The following is a 22,677-nucleotide window of genomic DNA, read 5'->3' as shown; positions in this document are numbered from 1 at the left end:
GGGGGGGGGCGGGGGTCTTGACCCCCCCCTCCACTCTCCTCAACATATTTCGGAGGCTACCCAGGCTCGCGTGGGACGGACTTCTGGCGTCTCGGCGCCAACTGCCGGCAGGGGGGGACACAAGACGTGGAAAAGGCACGGGCAATTTCACAGGCGCGGGAGTTCGGGGCTAGGTCCCCTGCGACCTTGGGCAGCCTCCCTCCTCCTCCTCCTCCTCCCCTCCTCTTCGTTCCCCTGCGTCCCTACGTCTGGCCGAAAACGTCCCGTACTCGCCTGGCCTCGACCCAAGGAAACCCCCTCCCCCCTCCCCCGTACCGCTGCTCTTCCTAGTGGCGCCGGCTGTAAGCGCCAGCGCGCACGACCGCGGGGCTGGAACGTTGCCAGGAGGCGGGCTGCTGCAACTCCGGTTAGCCGGCGAACTCCGTTCAGCTGCACTGAGCGGCGTTCACGCGCCAAGAGTCCACGCCGATCCCCCACACAATCCCGGCACACGAAGCACCTACTGAGGGTTGTCTACGGTTTAAAGTTTCATTTGGAAGCTTCCACACTGGTTGTAAGATTTACGGGCACCTTAAGTAAATTTGTGGGTACCGAGTTTACATCGAATATCAACTTACAAATTTATATTATTAAACAAAACCTTAAATAAAAAACCACGCGTGAAAATTATTCTTTTCTCCTCCCCTCCCAATCCTTACCCATTAAATTTTCACCGTGTCCATACAGGAGCGCAGAACTCCATATTTCGGGATCCGGCGTAGTTATTACAGTTATTCTTAACTCTTGTTTATTTGAGTTGGTTTCGTCCTTGATAAGCCCACACATTTATTTAAATTTTTCTAACTGTGCATGGCCTCTAATCCGGAAGATTTTGTTGAAGTTTTAATAGCCCATTGGCGATTGCATGAACGTTTTGGTTGTTGGTCTTGTTCAGATTGGTTCGGAAAGACTTCTACAAGGTTGGTATTTAAGTAAATCCAACAAGCGTTAAGTAAAGCTTGTAGTCTAAAAATGTGCAAATGAAAACCTGTAGCGTGAGTATTATCTTTTATATATAATATATATATGAACACAATAAAGTGCATAAACGATGAATTTTGCATAAAAACTTATCAGCGAATCATCGCGTGTTAGGTAATTCCATAGAAACTTATATAGCTGTTGTGGACTGACTCAGGCAACGTTTTTAAAATCGAAGTTTTATTGGAGCATTAACTGAAACTTCCATCGTGTATAGCATCATGTTTCAGGCAGATGCCACATTTACTAAACTATATAATACTATGGCGTGTCTACCTTCTTAAAAAAAATCTTTCAGAGCTGATAGCGCTGTGTCACATACACGCAAACATTGTCCGCTCCTTTGCGGTCTTGCAAGGATGCAAACTGGTTACGAGGCGCAGCCCAGGTTTGAATGACTGTAAGACCACATTGGGCCGGTGTGCACTCGCTCCCTGCGAGTGTAGGCAACCAGCGGTGCTGGCGCGCACGAGGGAGTGCCTAGCTCATTGCTCATTTCCTGTAGGCGTCGTTATTAGGCGGAAAGATGAGGTACCCTCCATCTTAGGTAATTGTTAATCAATTTTTCAATTACTTTACGAACGGAATGTTATAAATTCAAGCCTATCATAACATACAAAATTCTCTTACTATATTTTCTGCCACTGGTACCGATTTGAGCAACATTCACTATGTCTTGTGCGACATTAAAAATATAATACAATACTAAAATACTCAGTTATATATATTTTTTAAAGAACACTTGATTTTTATTGATTTAGTAATTTAGTAAGATGAATGCTGTACACGAACGGTTATTGCAAAACTAGATTTCATGCTTTCAGTACATACAAGAACTAAAATAAAATTTTGCCTATAGGTTCATAAAAAACATCCAAGAAGGATTTTATTGTAGCAAAAGCATTTTATAAACAATTAATCGTGGTTATGTAACGAATTTATTTCATTAATAATTTTAAAAAAACACGATGAGAACACTTATAAATTTTACAGTAAATTTACGGAATTTCAACGAGGAATTAAACTCAAATAAGCAAGAAGCTCTTCATAATTTCAATTAAGTGAATTTTCCTAGAAACTACGCCGTATTTCGAATTCCAAGTTTCACGTGTCTTTCTCAACAAACGTAGACACACACACGTGGACAAAATAAGAGTGTTCTTGTTGTAGACTAAAGCAGTTTTTTTAAATGTTTAGTTAATGTACCAACAATACGCCAAGTGAGCAAAATCGTTTGTAAACCTACGGATATCCCTGGATAAACGGTAACCAGAGTCCTTCGTAAATTGAAGGTTAAAAACTTTTGACAAACTAGAAGCAAAAATGATTTAGGGAAACTGCTCCGTTAACTCTAGCGTGTGTTGTGTGCGTGTGTTCGCAGGTGTCGACCATGGCTGGACACAGAGGGCACTAGCGGCCAGCGACTGTCTGGAAGCAGAGGGCGCAGTCTTCGCCAGTCCACTCAAAGCAGGCTGCTGCGCTGGTAAGCGGGCCGCACTGCTCTAAAAACACTTTATAAATAGGCGCTAACACTTTGGAAATAGGCGCTAACACTTTGGAAATAGGCGCTAACACACTGAGAGAAAGGTTTGTTTGCTTCTACAAAAATCCGTTAAAACACGAAACTACTTCTAGTGTGACGACGATTGAAACAGATGTAGGCGGTGTCTACTACTTCTAGTGTGACGACGATTGAAACAGATGTAGGCGGTGCCTTAAGTTGAGTAATGGTGTGTCTGTTTACAACAATCACTTGCCAGAAGTCGATTCCAAAAAATTCAGAATACGTCAAATGCTCTATAGCTCAGTCCACCGCATTTCTACCCCGTAGCTTTTTCAAAGCTTGTGTGTTGCTTCTTGGATAACCCAAGCCTGAAAGAGTTTTTTTTGGTTAATTTAAACATGTAAGCTATAAATCAGTAAAAAAAAGTAGCAAACCCCCATCATAGTCTTTTAACACTTTCGCTGCAGCCAATCGGGAAACACTCCCATCTAAGGCGAGAGTCTTAAAAGGCAGGAGAACGTCTGTGATATCTTCGCCTTACACGCGGCTGCAACCCAGAAGCCAGGCAACTCTTAACGCAGAATTGTTAAAAATAATAATAATAATGCCAAGTGTGATAAATATACACCAATAATTGTGTCTTCAACCACATTTCTAGACGCGAAACACGCGTAGTATTCGCACCCGCCGCTAGAATTCACTTCTGGAGCAGCCACGTGGACTGTCCAATCATTATATTTGCAGACAAAAATTTTAAAATTATATAATGAAACGGCTCCGGCAAAAGTGAAAAAAAAGACTTGGGGGAAAAAACCCGGCTTTGGACCTGATTTTCGACAAGGAATTTTATTGAAAAATACTGCCGTTCATGTTAAAATTCAGTAAAAAAAATAATAATTCTTTTTTTGGCTTTGTGAACTTTAGTTCGCGGCAGCACTTTTTTGTTACACGTTTCCGTTCGGTGCGACTTCCATTCACGAAAAGACTGCTAACCAAGTGCCGTGGTGTGACACGTGGAAACACACAGGCGGGCGTCGGCGCCCCTAACCAGTGTCTGGCGGTGACCCGGTGGGTGACCTTGGGAAGGTCGCGGGGGGCGCGCCGTGGGGCAGGCGTCCCGCCAGAGTCCCCTCACTCCGGCCCCGGGGGCTCGGAGATCTACAACGACCCTCGGCGTCAAACGCTCTCCCGAAAACACTTTACCGGTAAACTAGGCCTCGTCGTCAGACGGGCTGGGTTCCCAATCTCGAGAAGTAGTGTTCCAGCCCGTCCAGATCCGGGTCGAACACATCCACTCGATACGGAGGGAGGTGGCACTTAATACATCTTAATCTCAATAAATATAAATCCAGTGTCCTGATGTTTGTTTCCAGTGAACTCTTCACCAAAGTCAACCGATTTCGATTAAAATTGGCATTTACGTGTAATTTTTTTCCAACTTGAGAGATAGGATAGTTTTTTTTATTTCGATTAATGGTCTTAATAATTTATAATTAATAATAAACTGATTATCAATGTTGATTGGTGTTTAAGCGCGGGAAACAGTGGGTACTTCGTCTCCATGACAACGTTGCGTGCACGAGAGTCGGGAAACCATCGCTGCTATTCGTTTTTTTTTCTTCGGTACCTACATTACAAAGCATTGTATTAAGTTTTTGTCAAAATTAATTAATTTTCATTTAATTTCATTTATTATAACTGTAAATAAGAGATTTGGTCACAATTTTTCCCCCATTAATACAACCGTGCGAAGCCGGGTCCTACGATATTCGCGCTGTTGATTTAAAACTTTCATTTTTTTTTCTCCTACGCCATAGGTGGTTTACACTGTGTCACAGTAAAATCTCAAGAACGAACAAAAAATTATGTATATACAAATACGTTGAAAAAAAATCCAATATCAGACGATGTCAGAAGTCAATTTACTATACCTACAGCACGAGGAATTTCTGGAAGGAAATATTCAATTTAATGTAACAGCACAGAATAACATGGTGGACTGACAGTGACGAGAAATTTGAAACGAGAACAGAAAAAAAGGCAGACAAAATACAACCTTGGACACCTTGTTGAGTTGCCCAGATCATCTGTTTAGTATAATCGTCGAGTTTGTCTCTTTGTAGCTGTGCCGACAACGTTTGTCTATTTTTGTTTTTTCTATATTTACTTTTCTTTTTGCACATGTCTTGTTATCAGTCCATTCTGTTCTTCTGTGCTGTTTTATTATATTGACTTTTTCCTTCCAGGAGTTCTTCGTGATGTCTGTGAAATAGACTTCTGAAATCTGCTGATTTTTATTTTATTTTTTCTTGTTTGTTTGCGTATTCATATCTTTTTTTTCGTTCTTGAGGTTTCTCTGTGCCATACAGTGCAGACCAGCAGTAGTTTATGCACAAATATAGGCCTTGAATCAATCTTCCCTGTTGCAAGAATCATTCAAAGAACGTATTCGGGTTTTGCTGTTCGACGACCGTCTGTGTGTACAATTGCAGGACCCTTGTCGTGAGATCAGGAGTTAGTTGGCATGCCCTGAAACACCAGAAGACAACAACTATAGACCCTCGAATCAGCGGCGGCTCTTTTTCGTTACTTTGCGAGGCCGTGATATATCTTACCCGGGGGGGGGGGAGTCTTAACGGGAGCCTGAGAGGGGGGAAGGAGTACCCCCCCCCCCCCAGAGAAAAGGTCTTCCAGGGTCACCACCCTTGTTGATTTGAAAATTAAAACTTTTTGAAACAACATTTCTAAGCCAAGCTTGAATTTAAATTTCGATTATGGTTTTGCTAATTTGTATTAAGAAATTTAAATATTCCTTTTCTGATAAATTTTACTCGGGGTAGTTTCTTTTAATGCTACCGATCAAACTCTGTTGAAATCACGTCATTAATTCGAAAGGGGGGAAGGGATATTGAAAACACATACGTGAAAACCCAATTGAAATCTAAATGTATACACAAGAACCTTAAATTACAATCTAGTTATAATTTAATTGTTCATTTTCTCATTAATTTCCACTGTATTTCATAGAAAACCTTCCCAGCCGTGGAACCGCCCGTGCTTGAAGTTTCGCGACTTCAAAGTCCTGCGGGCTGGACTAGGCAGGGTCGTGTTTCATTGAGCCGCATTTGTTCGATCATTAGCTGATGTCCTAGAGAAGAGAAATTCTCGTCTTGTGTGACTTGAATGTGATTCCTACCGTTAGGTTGCTGTTGATTTGTTATTGGTTTGAAACTCTTCGGGGTGTGCTGGAAACAACTGTGGTGCTTTTGAAGAAATCTGAATACAAATGTTCGAAGTTTTTTACTTGACGTTTAAGTGAACTCGCGAAAATTTCGGATCCCCTACCAATGACAGTGTAAAAACGCCTAAAAAAAAACTACTGTAGGTGAAATGTGGAAGCAGCCATACATACCAAAGAAACATTGAAGATTTTGCCCCGCTTGGAATTTAACTCAATTCGCCTTGGTGGAAGGTATATTTCGAGTGGCTTGTTTAACGACTGTTAAAAAAAACACTTAATACCTATCTGATGCAAGCCGAATTTTGTGATCTTTGAGAAACGAGGGTATAACCCTTGGTCTTTCACCCCGAGGTATAAATTTCAGCGAAGCACGCAGCACGTGTATGCAAATCGTCCCAAGCGCCACTAGAGAGAAAAAAAGTAATTTTTAACCTCGCATGCGTAATGCACTTTTGGAAGCAAGTGTACGCTCGTCTCCGACAAACCGGCTGTACTACTTGCGCCACTTTTGCGCGGAGGACAACGGCGCCTAATATAACACACGGGGCAATAAGGTCCAATCCGGAGGCGAGATTTATGCCCGCGCGCCGCGGCGAATATCGGAGCCGGTAGTTTATGGATCTTTGGCGCGCGGTGGGGGTAGGGGGGGGAGGAGGAGTGTGCTCCTAGGAGCAAGAGGCTGGCCGTTGCGGCAGCTCCGAAGCGCCGCCATGCGCCGGATTGGCAACCAGGGGTGTCCGAGCAAGTAGCACCGCGAACACCGCAATGCTTCGTATCGTCAACCAGAGGTGTCCAAGCAAGCAGCACTGTGGACAGTGCAAGGCTTCGTATTGACAACAACGGGCTTTATGTTGGCAACCAGCGGTGTCAGAGCAAGTCATAAACACTGCAAAACTTCATATTGGCAATAATTTTCGCAGGCTTTCACGGCCATTGGCTGAAGTAGCTTGGCTTCTGGGTTGTAGCCGTGTCCTTGGCGATAAAGTCACCGACGTTTCGGTCGACATTGCAGTCGCCATCATCAGGGAGCAGTTACCTACTGAGGTCAGTAGTGTTTAAAATTTGAAATGTGTAAAAGCTGAGTGAGTTTTGGACCTCGCCCACCTTGCCTTTGCATTTACGAGGAATTTTTGTTTTAAGAAATATTTTTATTTCAACTGCTTATAATATATTTTTTATAAATTAAAAGCTTTTTCCTTTTATAGTATATAAGCATTTTCAATATGGTGTTTGTGACGTTAAAATCCAAGATGGCGGATTAAAAGTTGCGAAAGTTTTAGAAAAGAAAATGGTGGAATCTAAGAAGCTGAAAGTTCTAGAAAACAAAATGGCGGAGTTTTAAGTTTGCGGATGACCTCTCAACTCATCCAAAATAACGACTGGTGTCAAGGTCAAGAAATACTAACATGGCCGCCGTGACGTTATAGTACAAGATGGCATTCAGTATTTGACCTCATCCACAATCCACATCCTGAATTCTGCGCCAGACTGTCCATATGTATACCACATGCGCTACATGTTAAATAATTTTTGTTAAAGGTCAGGCAGGTATTATCAACTAAAACCAAATTGTTTGACAAAATTACGTCATGGTCACGCAATGAAAGTTATTTTTCAGTTTTTCCACGGCTATAAAACGCACACAACTTAAATTATGCAGTCTCTGTTTCGACATCTTGACGTCATTTTTGGTGTAAAGTTTTTTTTGGGCATAACAATTTGTTATTGTTTTAAATTGAAAATGTGTATTTCTGTTGGTTTAAAATAGCGTCTATTGGCAGTATTATTACAGTTTTAGTCATTATCTAAAGAAAATTAATTACTTACGTCTACAAGATTACTGGAGAAACTATTTGTAGTCACGGTTAACTTTAGGTATACTTTTAAGTTATGCACTATGCTTTAACAAAGCTAAGCTTCCAATAATAAACTACAAAATATTGTTATGGCCTTATGGTGGGGGGGGGGGGGGTTTGTGGGTTTGTGTGGTTTGTCTTACGCGCAATATTGTTTTTAATATTCTCGCATAAAGGGTATACTATAATTATCTTGCGTTTGATGTTCTATTACAAATATTTTCAACGGATTTTTATTAAATGTTATACAATGGGTGTAAAAGGTCACACAATTGTTTGTAATTCCTATCTCTTGCGCGACTTTTTACGGCTATTACATTACACTTACAATTATTACATTTCTCTTGAACATAATTTGTGGCAGAACAGCAAAGACAAGAGACGTGTGGCGTTAGATTTACAGAGCTAGCCCTTAAATAATGGAAATGAAGAAAAAACGAAAAGAAAAAAAAAGTATTTATCAAAAGGGGCATGAGACCCCACCTTATCTTCCTCCTGAATGTGGATGATCGTCACGAGTAGATTCAGATTATCTGGAACTGTCTGTGAACATACGTTTGGAGTGCGTGTCTGCGTGCGTGTGTGTGTGCGCGCGCGCGCGTGTAGCGCCTGGCGCCTGTAGCCGGAACAAAAAGGAAACAAAAGGAAAGAAATGAAAAAGAATAAAAGAAGGAGCGGCGGGCCGACCGGGCACGCCCCTCGAACAGTTCGTGACTGAGGCGAGGAGAAAGGCAGACGCATGTTTAATGCATTCGCCGCGCAAATTTTTACCGTCTCGCCGAGACCACGCGCTGTTCGCGACGCCCGGAGACGGAAACACGCTCGGCAGAACATCCCCGCCCCCATGTACAGCAGCCCGCGCGGAAACTGCGCGCCGGGCCGCGTGTGGGGTCTACGCCAGGCCGCGCGGAAACTGAGCGCGCCTTCGCGTCGCGAGGAAATCGGTTGTGCGCTTAAGCTTCAGGTACGCTCTCACACGCCATGTTCGTTTATTTTCATATTTTTCGTCGTTACTTTCATTTAAGGGCTATTTACATCCAACTATTTTCAATAGATCATGTAAAAAGTCACGCAAGTGATAATAATTACGAAGGTTTTACACTTACTATAATTATGTTAACTGTATATTTAAAAAAAAAAAAATATTTGTGCCAGAACAACAAAGTTTGATTTATTTCGTTCCTGTGTTCTAAAAGGAAAACAAAAATACGTACCAATAGGGTTGTATGGGATAGCATGTTTAATAATTGTGTTTAAATATAGTTACATCAATTCCCGTTCATTTTTAAAAGCATCGAAAACTAAGTAACCATACTTTACTCCTTTGTAACGAAAATGTGCGCTTAAAAAAAACCGTCGTTGAAGATCATTCTCGAAAGTTATCCTGTAAGATATTCATGTCACAAGTGAGAATATGCACTCAGTGAAAGCGTAAAAATCGACCTTGATAGTCATGGCCCCGATACAAAGTCGAGCGAGGTTTCCCCCAACTCACAAGGCCACGAGATCTACAAGATTTTTCTGGGATTCGAACCACTTGGGGGGGGGGGGGAATACACTCCGTGTTTTGAACCATGCCGGTGTGTTGGAACGTATCGTTGGTACTCTTCAAACATTTTTGTTTGCAATGGTATTCCTGCACGGACTCTCCTTTAAGGGCGCCTAGTCAGGAGTGTATGTGCGTTAGTGATGCGGGCTGATAAGTGCGACGCTCGCTGGTGTTTCCAGCGCGATATGGACTCTTAAGAGCAAGACTTATGGGCAGTACTCTCGTCGTACATACACAGTGAAACTATGAATTTTGTGTGGTAACCATAACGTCACATGGAGAAATGAAGATGAATGTGTACTGGAAGTCCCTTGAGTGCTTTCAAGAAACTTTACCGGGAGTTTCTTGTCTTAAAATTATTCTGTAAATACAGGTTTTTAGCTCCTTTTCACTCTCTTAAAATATGTAGTCAAAAACGAAATCGGGAAACAGGACTACTCTTCCGCCCTCAGGTATTCTTAAATACTTTTTCGTGAACAAACGCCACTCGGATGTATCCTGATACAGTTTTTTTTCCTGAAGATCTGTACACCGTACGTGTTCCCTGGTAGGCGGGGGCCTTAAAGGTGTTTCGTGGTTCAGCAAGATCGAACACAGAATTTCATCATTTCGGTGGATTATATAACCATTTTGCCTGGAGTTTTGCTTTCGTTCTCTTTCCTTAAGTTGGTGGGAATGATACAGTTAGACTTTTTAAGGTTTGGGGGGGGGGGGGGGGTTATATTCTCCCTTATTCCCTTCTGCGTACGGCCTTGTGGTTAAGTGATCACTTTCGAAATCTTATTAGGATCCTTCTGTTCGTTTTGTGTCTTCCCGCCATATTTAAAAATGATTACTTGTAATCCAAGCGTTGATCATGCGAGACAGGAATGTTGGTATAAACATTAATTTTATTGACATAATGTCGTTCGTTTAGTACTGTTGCATTGATGTAATGCACACGAAATACGAAAGCACACCATAACCATTTTAAGTGCTCACTAATTTAAACACAGCACTTTAAACTATTTCTCAATAAGTGGTGTAACTTTTTTTCTCATTTAACACTAGTTTTGCTGGGGCGTATGTGTATTTTGTCCTACTGTTAGGTTAGAATATAAAAAAAAAAATCTTAGTGAGTTTTACCTGAAATTTCGTAGCTAAGATCTAATAACTACAACAAATTACATACCATATTAGGAATATGTATCATGTTTGATGTGGTATAAAACTTAATTCCCATCTGCTATACAAAAAAAAGTATAATATAGGGTTTGTGATTGTTCTCTTGGCGACATTTTTTTTAATTTCCAAATACGTGAGTAAAGTAACTTAACAAATAAATGAAAAATAAAGCTTACTTTTTTTCTGACGTCTTCCTGGCACGTCTAAGCTACAGACAAGGGAATTGTATACTTTTGTACGGAACAGTGTTACAGCTATTATGGGAAAAATTATATCCAGTATTGTCTGCATGACCATTTCAACGTTCTGCATCTCATTCATGTAAGACATGGTTTTAATATTTTACCATTTTCAGGTTGTATTATGGATGTAAATTTATGTGCTGACCATAATTCGTAATACATTCATTCTGCTAGCATATCTTTTCGCGACAGCGTTCCATTCATCTTGCGTTTAGTATCATTTACCTTAACAAAAGATGCAATGAGGTAATAACCTATGATCGATGGATTTTGCGTGCGTCAGAAACGAGATAAATGAGTTTGCGATAAAGCAGTGGAAAGGCCAGCTAAACTCCAGGATTGTGGAAATAAAGCCAAAGATTGGAAAGCAGTTGCAGAAAAAAAGAGACGAGAAAGAGCATCGGGTATCTGTAACACGAGGTGCTTCTTTAGTCCCACGCGCATATCTTAAGGTCCGCAAAATTGAAATTTTATTCACATGTTCCCGAGGTGTATGAAAAATTAGCAAAATACTTCTCCTGTGTCCAAATAATCAGACATTGTTATTTATGCTTCATTTACTGTACATATTATGTAGTTAATGTTAGTAAATTTATAGCACATTTTAAACTTTTTTTTACACACGGCATTGCTATTATAAAGAACACTTCAGGAACGGGCAGAGGAATACACGAGCATGCACAAAACAATCCAAAAATCAGTTAATGGATATACTGCACAGAGAATTCCGTGGGAGTAATTAGTCAGACAAATATCACAGCACAGACACGAACACAGTGGGCAACACAACGACAACCAAGCGAACCCAGCGATGAGACCTAACACGAAGAAACACAGACAAACACAGGCTTGCCAAGACAAGGAAGCTTACCAAGCGAGGGATTTTGTTTTATAGTGTAGTTTTATGTGATGCATACTTAATAAAAAATATTGTTTGTGTTGTGTATTAGTTGAGGTTTTACTTACCAAATATGTTTGGTAAATCTATTTAATACGTTTACTTACATAAACTTTTCGGAATAAATACATATTAAACAGTGGTGGCTACCGTACATGTGTTGCGTATGTATGGCAAGAAAATAATTTAAAAATCTTATTTATTCATTATCACTAACAAAAGCAAGCTTGTGTGTGAGTGCAACTCGTCTCTTTATGCTGCGTGGAGTATTTTTACCTATATCATCCATTTAATAAAAAATTAATATTACAAAAAGTACAAAAAAATCGTAAGAGAGTCTTTCAGTTCTCGCCAGTGATGTGTAACATATAACCTCCGAAAAAGCGCAAATTAGTGTTGTGTTCTCGTGTTGCAAATACACTTATAATACGAGACTCGGTCACAAAATTTACCCGAGAATTCTTTAAAATAATTGCCGGGCGTGATAAATTTATAGCTACCCAAATTTAGTGTGTTTCAACTACATAACTGGACGCGAATCATACGTAGTTTCCGTACACGCCGCTAGAATTCGTTGCCGGAGCAGCTACGTCGACTATCGAATCATTTGGTTACCAGACCGAAAACGTTTGACCGTATAATGAAAAAGAAAAAATAATAAACAACCAAAACACCGGGTTTTGGAACAGATTTTCGCACAGTGAATTTTATTAAAAGTTTGTTAAAATTCACTAAACAGTTTATAGATTCCCTTTTGTCCTTTGAGAACTTTGGTTCCGCGCCATCCGCAACAGATGGCAGCACCGCGGTTACGCGTTTCCTTTCGCAAATAGATATACGCTATATTTTTTAAAGGTTGAATAAGGTATTTGCCTGGCACAGTCACAGTATGCGTCTAAGGGCGACGCTCGCTGGTATTTCCAGCGCGGTATCGCCTCTAAGCGCAAGACTCTGAACTGACGCGCAGTCTCCTCGTCGTCACAGGATAACTGTGAAATTTGAGCGATGACCGTAACATTATATGACGGAGAAATGAAGATAAAGGTGTAATGCAAGTCCCTTAAGTGCTTTCGAGAATCTGTACTGGTTGTTTTACGCCTAGAAATTACTCTGAAAACATGCGTTTTAGCCATTTTTAACTCTTCTAAAAATACCGTTTAACAAGTTAATCCGAAATCAAAAGTACTTTTCGGCCCTCAGTGAACTATTGAATGCTTTTCGTAGGCAGACCCCACTCGGATATCTCGAGTAGTTTTGAAATCGCGTTGTTTTTCCTGAAGCTCTGCGCACCGTGTGTGTACCCGGGCAGGCGGAGCCGAGGCGGGAAGCCTAAGATGTACATCAAGTCCTGTCCCTGCCCGAACACGCCCGAATATTCACCTTCGGCCAACCTCGGGTTCATTGATACATATATATATATTTATATTTCTCTGTTTATTTTAATGTAGCTATACCAACCTAACTAACCGTCCGTAGTGTTTTAAAGTGTTTTTAATGTAGCTTGACCTAACCGACCACTTTTAATATTCGAATTCATTTTTCCGGCGCAATAAAAAAGAATTTTTCCTAGCCTAAGTTAATTCTAAGTGTGTAGGGGAGGGTCCAGGTTAGGGGAGGACCTAAGTGTGTCTCAGGCCGAAGCCTATACACTCTACCATGCGGGTTTTTAACCATGCAGGACAAGGGCGCGTGCATCATGTGCTTATTGGGGTTTATTGGCCAGCCATGGCTGCAATTGGCGCCATGACTGACGCCCCATTGGTCGCCTAGCTTAAAAGCTAGCTAAGTGTGGCCCAGGTAAAACCTGCATAGACACAGGGAAAACCCTGGGCCGGTTCATGCGGGGATCAATTAACATGCATTAAGCAAGCAGGTAACTACTGGACAAGAGGAAGAAGGGTCCAGGTAAGAAGAGTTGGAGGGGCTGAAAAATCAACCTTGGTGGAGTTGGGTGCTTGGGCCTTGCGGCCCGCATTTAAGTTGGGAGCTCCTGGGTTATTATTAGCCAGGGGCGCATGCGCCCCCAGGGGCGGGCGACTTCACGTCAGCCCAGCCACAGCTGCCCAGGCAGCCACAGTTAAGACAGAAGCGGGCAGACGAGCCAGTAAACCGGCTCGAACTGCTGGCTCTCGGTGCGAAAGGCAGCCTGACGTTGCGCCATCTTCATCTTCCTTCTTCAGGTCAACAGCAGTACTTTTCAAGCCAGGGTGGGGGGAGGGAACCAACCTCGCCACCCAAAATCCCCGAGACGGTTGAAGGTCGCGCCGCTCGAGGCTACTGCTGCCACACCTACAGCAGCCCCAGCTGAAGGTTCCTGATGTCTTCCTTCAGAGTTCCGATGCATTTCAATTCCGTTGCGCGCGCAGCAGTTCACAGCTCCGCAAGTTCCAGCCCGCAGTTCGTCTACACTTCGCATTTTTTCAGCACCTCGAGCTCCCCTGCGGGCCTTCGCCGACGAAGCTGCTTCCTGCCACGCGCCGAGCTGCATTCAGGCTACCTTTCACCCCGATAGCCGTAATAACGACTCCGCAGGCCGGCCATTGGTCCGCGGACTGCTATTGGTTATTCACAGCCACCCCAGCGAGATTGCAACTCTCGGGCTGGGCTCCCGTATCCGCCACCCGCGGGACGCGGTCGGTAGCAGTTGGCGCTGCTAGGCCGCCCCCAGCACGCACACAAAACCAACACGCACTGCCAGCCTTCGGTTACCCAATAGGTCGCAGGGAACTCCCAGCCAACAGCCCGCGAGAGAGATGCGCACGCCCCGAGAGACGACCACCGACTTTCCGGCGCAAAAATAAAAACCAATCCCGAGGTTGGCCGAAGGTGAATGTTCGGGCGTGTTCGGGCAGGGACAGAGCTTGATGTACATCTTAAGCTGGGTTCACAATTGAAAAAATAACAGTAACAGTATGTCGTGTGCATAGGATATGAACGCCATGTTTCCTAACCTAACGATTCACAATAGCAGAAAGTTGGTCGTGTGCATGGGAGCGAGGTCGTGCGCATAGGAGTGAAATGAATATATTTTATTTCGGTCGCGTACGCATGGCACAACAGCCAATGGGAGAAGAGCAGGGTGCTTTTTTGGCGGGACTAGAAATATGTTTATATTTATTAACCATATTGTGGCAAGAAAATTTCGAGATAATAATAGTATTATCGTTATTTTGAAAGTTAATATGTTTATTTACTAACACTGCTAACAGATGTCGCATAGTTTGCGAAATTTCATTGGCTGAAATTAACAGTAAGAATTCAATTGTGAACCGATTTCGCAGTTCGCACAGGTCGTGTGCATGGCTTGCTATGCACTCGCTTAATTTTTTTAATTGTGAACCCAGCCTGAGGCTTCTCGGCCGAGGCAGCCCGGGAATGGGAAGGGGGGGAGGGAAGCCAGCGCACGGCCGCGGCCGGACGACCTTGCCAAGGCGAGCCGCGCACGAAGGTTCGCCCCCCCCGGGTCACGTGATCGCCGCGTCTCGCCCGCGGCGGAGATAAGATAGCGGCGCCGACTCTGCACCTCCGCCGCGCGGTCCAGCTCGAGTCCCGGCCGAACCGCTACATTCTACAAACTCGCATCGTCCCTACATGATCAAAAAAAAAAAAAAATTGGTTGTCCGTAAAGTCGGTTTACGGACGATAGTTTAACGTGACGACGTCATAACAAAACATCGATGAAATGATTGCATACTGTTATGAATAAAATTGAATCGTTTTTATTGAATTATCACTATTTTGTATGGATACAAAGAAGGAGTGAAATGAAATCTATCAATTAAATTGTAAATTTACTTTTATTTGCACTCATTAAATAAAATATGTTTATTACTTTAACGAAGATATTATTTTAACTATAACTTTTATACATGTTTGCTATTTAACTTCTTCCAATCTGTGTTATTCTGTTAAGGATTGGACGATGATAGGAAAAGTAGGAAACGAATGGGAGTGTTTCAAGTTTAATGTGCCTCGAAAAAGTCAAATCGATGGTTGTTCCAATCAAGTGAAAGAGAAATAGATGCGGCGCAAGCGTCATCGATTTATTAGACATTGTCACGTCAAAAAAAGAAGTCTTTAGTTGAGAAAGAAAATTTTTAATCCATAGACAACACAGAGAATTCCGTGAGATGAACAAGTCAGAAGAAGGGGAAAAAAATATCACAGCACAGACTAACGCAGCTGGCCGACAACGAAGGTGACATTGGAAAACGTACAGACAAAACCGGTCCCTGGACAATACAGTTAATTCAAACGTGGAAAACAGGGATGGCTGCCGAAGACGACAGGCTGCGCACGTTGTCACGTGCCTCGATCAATCACCAAACATCGCACCCAAAAAGAGCCTGGACGGTCACATCCACACACTCCCTTTTAATGAAGTGAACACAGCATATGTTGTTCAGCACAGCCACGTTATAATCTCATTTATTCTATCTATTCAATTTGAAAAATGAGCAAAAAAAAATTATTTGGACGCACAAATGATTTAATCTGAATGTGTTGCAGAACGAAAAATTTTAGGTTTGAATTCAATGCGAAAATTTTTAGTTTTGTAATATTTTGAGCTCTCTATATTAAGTTTAGGAACGTTAAAACTTAGAAATTCACTAGTGATTATGTATATATTTATTTCCTAGTAGTGTTACTTATTGAAGGGTTTTACTAGTTTAACATTTTTCCCTCGCGTAAATACGAAATAATGATCTCAGTGAAATAAAAATTATAGTAATAGTACTCCAGTAAAGAGACTAATAATTGTTGTATTGGCTGATTTCGAACAAAACCAAGAAATCCTGGCAGGTGGATAACGAGCAGAAAATAAGACTGGAACAAACTTGCTAGTCTTCCCTTACAGTGTTTTCTAATGTTGTTCTGCGCCTTTAAAAATCAAATTCAAGAACACGTACCAAAAAAAAAAGACAAACAATACTTACAGCTAAACGACACATAGGGGACTAGTATTTCTTACAGCAAGAAAAAGATGATACACAGTATAATTCTCCACTGGCCAACCTACTTTTTAATGAAATTTAGTAGCTGCATGTCACTCCAGTTATACAGCATTCCAGCTAATACGAAAACTTGCAATCAAAATTAAACTCAACCGTATAGACTGGCTTACATATTTTCAGACGTATTTCCACATTTTAACATCTTATTAAGAAAAGAAAATATGAGGCAAAGTATTCTAAAGTGTCCAGATTACCTTGTAATGAATGAACTGTAGAATCCAATCGCAAAATAAATGGAGACATGCTACAGGTGAAATTAATTTTTTTTTTCCCCCGTTCAGCTCTCTTAATTAGAACGAACTCGATTAACCGGCGAGCTTATCTTTTAAATTATAAAGCGTTCTCGCTCGGATTACAAGATTGCCACGGCAAAGGAGCGCCCCGAGACAAGGTTGTTCGTTAGGCCAGAAGGCATATACAGTTCACATTCTTAAAAACCGCTTTCACCCCGGGCGTGATATGTTCCACGCGCGGACTAAAATCACGCGCCCAAAAAAAAAAAAAAAAAAATTAATTATAATTTTTGGTTGAATATTCACGCGGCGAACGCGCACCGTTAGACAATAAAGAAGGGGGGAACCCCCCCCCCCTTTCCCCCGGGCACGATTGGTTTTGGATTTCTGCACGAGAGTCGTTATGTTTAATGTTTTTCGCGCGCAAAGCCGGCGAAGTCGACCCCGACACGGCTTCGTAAATGGTCTGGCATCAATCTCGCACAGGCGCCGTTCACGGAGTTACCCCCCCCCCCCTCTCACCCCCCCCCCTTTTCCTGCTCTTAAGTCGGTGTCAAAGGAACAAACAAGCCGCCTCGCCTCGTTAATTACACCGTCCGCCTTCGCGGGAGTGACAAACTCTCAACGGCAGCCTCTCTCTCTCTCTCTCTCTCTCTCTCTCTCTCTGGCAGCTTGTACCAGTCCGCTGCGAGTCGAGGGAGAGGCGTCAGCATGAATATTAAACACCGATTCTTCAATTTAGGGAACATCGTTAATTTCCGCTGGCACTTGGATGAGGACGAATGCTGCGGGCAACGCCCAATTAATTATTATTATTTTTTTGTGCTTTCTGCCGGGACGGTCCTTGGAAAACCCGGGGCGCCAACGATGTTCACTCGTAAGATTGCAAGGCAGGGCTTTGTGATGTACGAAAATTTTACAAAAGCTCTGCCTTGTAGTAGTCTTGCAAGTGACATCGTTTGCAACAGGTTTTTTTCCAAGGATTTTACCTTGTAAAGAGTACGAAACATTTTTTTATATAACAGAAAAAAATTTAAATTTAAAGGCAACGCTGCATGGCTACTTCATGATATTTATAAATTTATTTCAGTTAAATTACATAATATAATTTTACCAGGTCTATCAAAATTTTGATGATTTTTACAGCCAGAACATCAATAATAAGCCGCAGTAGCAGTTGGGATTCTGTACCGGGAAGGGCGGTGAAATATAAGTTAGTAAAAGAAAATGCTATTTCCGAGAGCAGCTGTGCAGATGCAAGTAACAATGCGCTTACACACTCGGCCTGTGCCATGCAAATATAGCTTGTTTGCTTCGCTTTGAACAGCAAGCACTCAACCACTGGCCTCAATGTGGCGGCAAACAAAAAAAAAATAATTGGCGCTTGAGTGGCTTGTCACTCAGACGAAACTCTTTTTGTCTCGGCAGGTGTAAACAGACGAGTGCGAACATTTCCGTGGCTTCCCCAGAGCTTTTACACTCTTCTGTGAGCACGCCTTATTCACTTCATGAGCACGCGAGAAAGTGTAGGATTTGTTTTTGTAAGGCAACAAACTTAAGTGAGCTTATAAAGCCTTTGCAGAATCCTCAGGAATTTGTGGCGATGCTTAACGAAAAGAAAGGACAGGCTAGTTTAGCATATTTATAGTAAAGATTGTTTATCCGCACTACTGAAGAGCAAAAAAACAAAAAAAATACATATTGTGGCAGATTTAGGGAATTTTTATAATTTAGGAGACGAATTTATAAGTGCAGGATAAGGAAGCAGGCATAGTTGCGTTAAAAAATAACAACTTCTACAACATAACACCCTATAAGCCTACGAACTGTGGTGTCTCCCTGTTTTCGATGCTCGCTGGTATTTCTAGCGCGATATCGCCTTTAAGGGGCCCGCCTCGTCAGGGGTGTATGTGTGTTAGTGAGGCGGGATGATAAGCGCAACGCTCGCTGGTGCTTCCAGCGCAGTATAGCCTCTAAGCGCAAGGCTCTGAACTGGCGCGCATTCGTCTCGTCGTCACAGGATAACTGTGAAATTTGAGCGGTGACCGTAACATTATATGGCGGAGAAATGAAGATAAAGGTGTTATGCAAGCCCCTTAAGTGCTTTCAAGAATCTGTACTGATTGTTTTATGCCTAAAACTTACTCTGAAAACACGCGTTTTAGGCATTTTAACGCTTCTAAACATACAGTTTAAAAACTTAATCCGTAATTAAAAGTACTTTTCGGTCCTCAGCGAACTCTTATATGCTATTCGTAAATAGGCCCCACTCGGATATCTTGAGTAGTTTTGAAATCGCGTTGTTTTTTCTGAAGCTCTGCACACCGTATGTGTGCCCAGGTAGGCGGGCCCCTTAAGCGCAAGGCAGTCTTCTCGTCGTGCATAGGACAACTGTGAGATTTGAGCGGTGACCATAAAATTATGTGATAAAGGTGTAATGTAAGTAAGTCCCTTAAGTGCTGTCAAGAATATGTACCGGGTATTTGATGCCTTAGACAGTCTGAAAACACGCGTATCAGCCATTTTCACTCTTCTAGGAGAAACAGTTTAAAAAAAGGTATACGGACACAGAATTACTCAACCGCCCTTAGCGTATTCTTAAATGGTTTTCATCATTTGCAGCCGTTCTGATATCTTGATCATTTTTTTTAATCACGTGGTTTCTTCTGAAGCTATGAAAACCTTAACGTCTGTAACGACCTCGCTGCGACGTTAATTTTAAGCCCAAATAAAATATAAAATTTAAAAAAAAGATCCGATCCCATCCTAACGATCCAAGTTTCGAAGCTCCCCAGCACTGCCGACTTGGAAAACCAGCGGTTCTCAGCTGGCCGTCCATCAGACCCGCCGGGCTAAACATTTATCTCGTCGTCCGCACGCGAAAAAGTTTAATGGGGCTGTTGGCGGTCGTCCCTTCGGAGATATCGTCAGCGGAAATTCATCTCTAGGTCTGAAGGCGGCGGCGGTGGCGCGGGCGCCCACCGCTCAGACTACTTGTTGCTTTGCGAGGGTTGATGACCCGTGTCCAAACAAAAGAGCTCCTTTAGTAATAGGGCCGGGAGGGAAAGGGGAGGTAAAGGTGTAGCGCTGTCCTTTTTTTTTGTTCTTCCCTCTCGCGACTCGTCGCTTTGGTAAACTGCTCTCGGGCCACGCGACTATTTTTACTGCGAACACCCTCTCCTCCCCAACCACCCCCCAACCACCGCGTCTTTCCAGACGTCTGCTTGGTCGCCAGCGCGACCTCGTGCCTCGCCGTCGCAGAACGACGTAGCGACTGCTCTCTCTCTCTCTCTCTCTCTCGACGCTGCTCGTCGACAGGTGAACTTCTGGTTCACTCTCCGCGCGCACAGAAAACAATTTCCCGCACACTTTTCAACAAAAAACATTCCTTCGGAAACCAATTGCTAGAGACAGGAAAAAATTCGCGGGTTCATTTCGCGATAGGCTGGAATCCAAGTGCGTGTAACTTATTGCCGCTTCAGTGATTGGAACACAGTTTGCCTGAAGGAGTGTGAGGCAATGAATGACCCTCAACGTAAGAGGTATCGAATCATAAGCATCCCAGTTAGCAGGTGTCACGAGTCAGTAGCCAATGAGCTGGTGTAGTATTCCCGCGTACATAGAGAATCGTGGAGTCCATCCTAGAGGTCATTCAAACCGCGAATTTGTCCAGTTCCTACCAATTGCCAATAAATGGTTTGTAATACTACAACAAAATATTGTAAAATTGCACAGAACATGGCTATGGTTATTTTTGCACACATGAAATAACGAAAATTGGCACTTAATTTTTTTTATACCATAGGAAAGATAATCTAATATTCAATACATGGACTTTATTTTGTTTCATTACGTTTATTTATGTGCGCATTTAATACTGGAAAAAATTTTCAGGGAACGGTTTACAAACTACTTTTACTACTGGAAGTACAGGGGCAACACACAGCATGGGTGCTCGGGTAAGAATACGAACCCAGTAGTATTACTGCGAACACTATTTTGTAGGGATACAGTTTTTTTTCTCGTGTTAATGTAGAAATGTACAAATATCTGTAATTTTACATGAATAAAACTGTTTCATTTACATTTTAAAAAAAACACAGTGTAGGGTTGCGGATGACGGCAGGGAATGGTTTCAAATGTGGCGATTCGACAAAGGTTTTACACAATGTTCTTGCGATTTAGTATACATCGTTTTGAACACGTACAGGCGGATAAAAACCAAGATCATTGCTCAAGGAAACTGGAGGAAGAATCGACCATGGCCTATTACGTAGAGACCGGAAAAATTCGCGGGTTCAATGACCTCCAGGATAGGCTCCAATATCCTCTACACACTCGGGCAAATGCCAACTGTCCATTGGCTGCTGGCTTGTGAGTCGTCTCGACTGGGTGGCCTGTGATTCGACACTTCTATGAGTGAGGGTCTCTAATTGGCCCTCAGTCCTCCAGATTAACCGTGAACCAATGACAGAGCAGCTCTAAGGTATAATTATTTGAATTTTAGCATAACACGAAATGAACCCGCGAATTTTTCAGGTCTCTATCTATTAGTAGAGTGTGGATAACGATCTCAATTTCCTGAATTGTAGATCGAATCAAATTTAGACTGGAAGGTGTGCAGGAGACCTTAGAAGGGACTTTAGAATCAGGTTGGCCAGTTGCCAAGTAGATTATTGTCAGTTGGACGTGAACGACGCCTTTCCTTCACCTAGGAGTCTCGCCGTCGTGTCTTCTCAGCAGTGTCGAACCAGGGCGGTGTTTGGGGAGGAGGGGGGGGGGGCGCCTCGGGTAGGGCGCCAGCATGCGACGACGAAAGGACGGGAGGTGTTTTTTTCGGCAGACGCGCGATCCACGACGGAACCAAAAAAAAATAATAACAATAATAATGACCGCGCCGCCTTTGTGCGAGTGTGCCGGTGGGCGGGCGGGTGCCGATTAAGGAGTTGTTGGAAGGGGGGGAGGGAGGGGAGGAGGCTAGTAAAGATCGCCTCCCGCCGATACATGCAGCGAAGCCGGACTTCATCGTGGGTCGGTTGGAGAGGGGGACAGGGGAGAGAACATTGTAGCCGGGGATATTGTCCTGATGGTATCAGCGGTGGCCGCGAGACATGACCGGTGATCCAATTCCTTCCCCCTCCCCCCCAACTACCCTGCCCCTCATAGAACCCCCCCCCCTGCTCCCCTTGCAACCCCCCCCCCCCCTCTAACCGCAGCAGACAGGCGCAGGCGCGCACCGGAGATTAGACGGCGCGTCATCGTCTGCATTTAGAACCGGAGCGGGTTTTCTACGCCCGCCGCAATTTGCACTCTTCTGCGACCACCAAGTTTCCGTCGAGGGTGACGTTTCAGCGCGCTCATCACACGAACGTAATCTTTTTTTTTTTTTTTAACAGGCTGAAAGTTCAATGCGCATGCGCATACGGGTGCGCGTGACAACGTGAACCCGTACATGTTCACTTTCGTGAACATCGGGGGATGACATCAAGCTTTATTGGAGTGCCATATTAAACTTTATGATAGCGAAACTACCCTGGAATACACTTAGTAAACTTAAATTGTCATAACAAGACATAATCGGAACTTTAATAATACCTACATATGATTTACTAGCTAAGAAAATTGTTTTGGAACAAACATGGAGTCAAAACAAAATTCAAATTTTGTTGATATTCTATAACATTAGGAATTCGGCGATACCTATTCTAGTATTCAAACTTAAGAGGCCACTCCAGTGTTTCAGGAGCACTACGCAACCCGCGTTAACCTCATAAGATTCAATGCTATTTTCATTTTGCTTATAACTAATTAACTAATATAGATTTCGAAATGATGCTTGCTTGATATGTAAGACAACGATGCTCTTATCAAAGCCCCTTTCTTCAAAAACGTGCATAAATTATGGTTCAAACCTAGACAATACACTTATGCATATTAGTAAAGATTAGTATAAAA

At 42.7% G+C, this 22,677-nt stretch overlaps 1 protein-coding gene across 1 annotated transcript in view; it reads left to right on the top strand.

Annotated features, from left to right (window-relative positions):
• The window catches only part of LOC134534042 (noggin-2-like), a 227,075-nt gene that overhangs the window by 129,791 nt on the left and 74,607 nt on the right, over positions 1 to 22,677 (top strand). Inside the window, exon 2 of the mRNA XM_063372000.1 lies at positions 2,402 to 2,503. The gene's annotated coding sequence lies outside the window, so the exon portion shown is untranslated. The remainder of the gene's footprint in view (positions 1 to 2,401; positions 2,504 to 22,677) is intronic.

The sequence above is a fragment of the Bacillus rossius genome, chromosome 7, assembly GCF_032445375.1.
Source record: "Bacillus rossius redtenbacheri isolate Brsri chromosome 7, Brsri_v3, whole genome shotgun sequence".
NCBI lineage: Eukaryota > Metazoa > Arthropoda > Insecta > Phasmatodea > Bacillidae > Bacillus > Bacillus rossius.
Note: the sequence above shows the minus strand (reverse complement) of the source record. Positions and strands in the feature narration are given on the sequence as shown.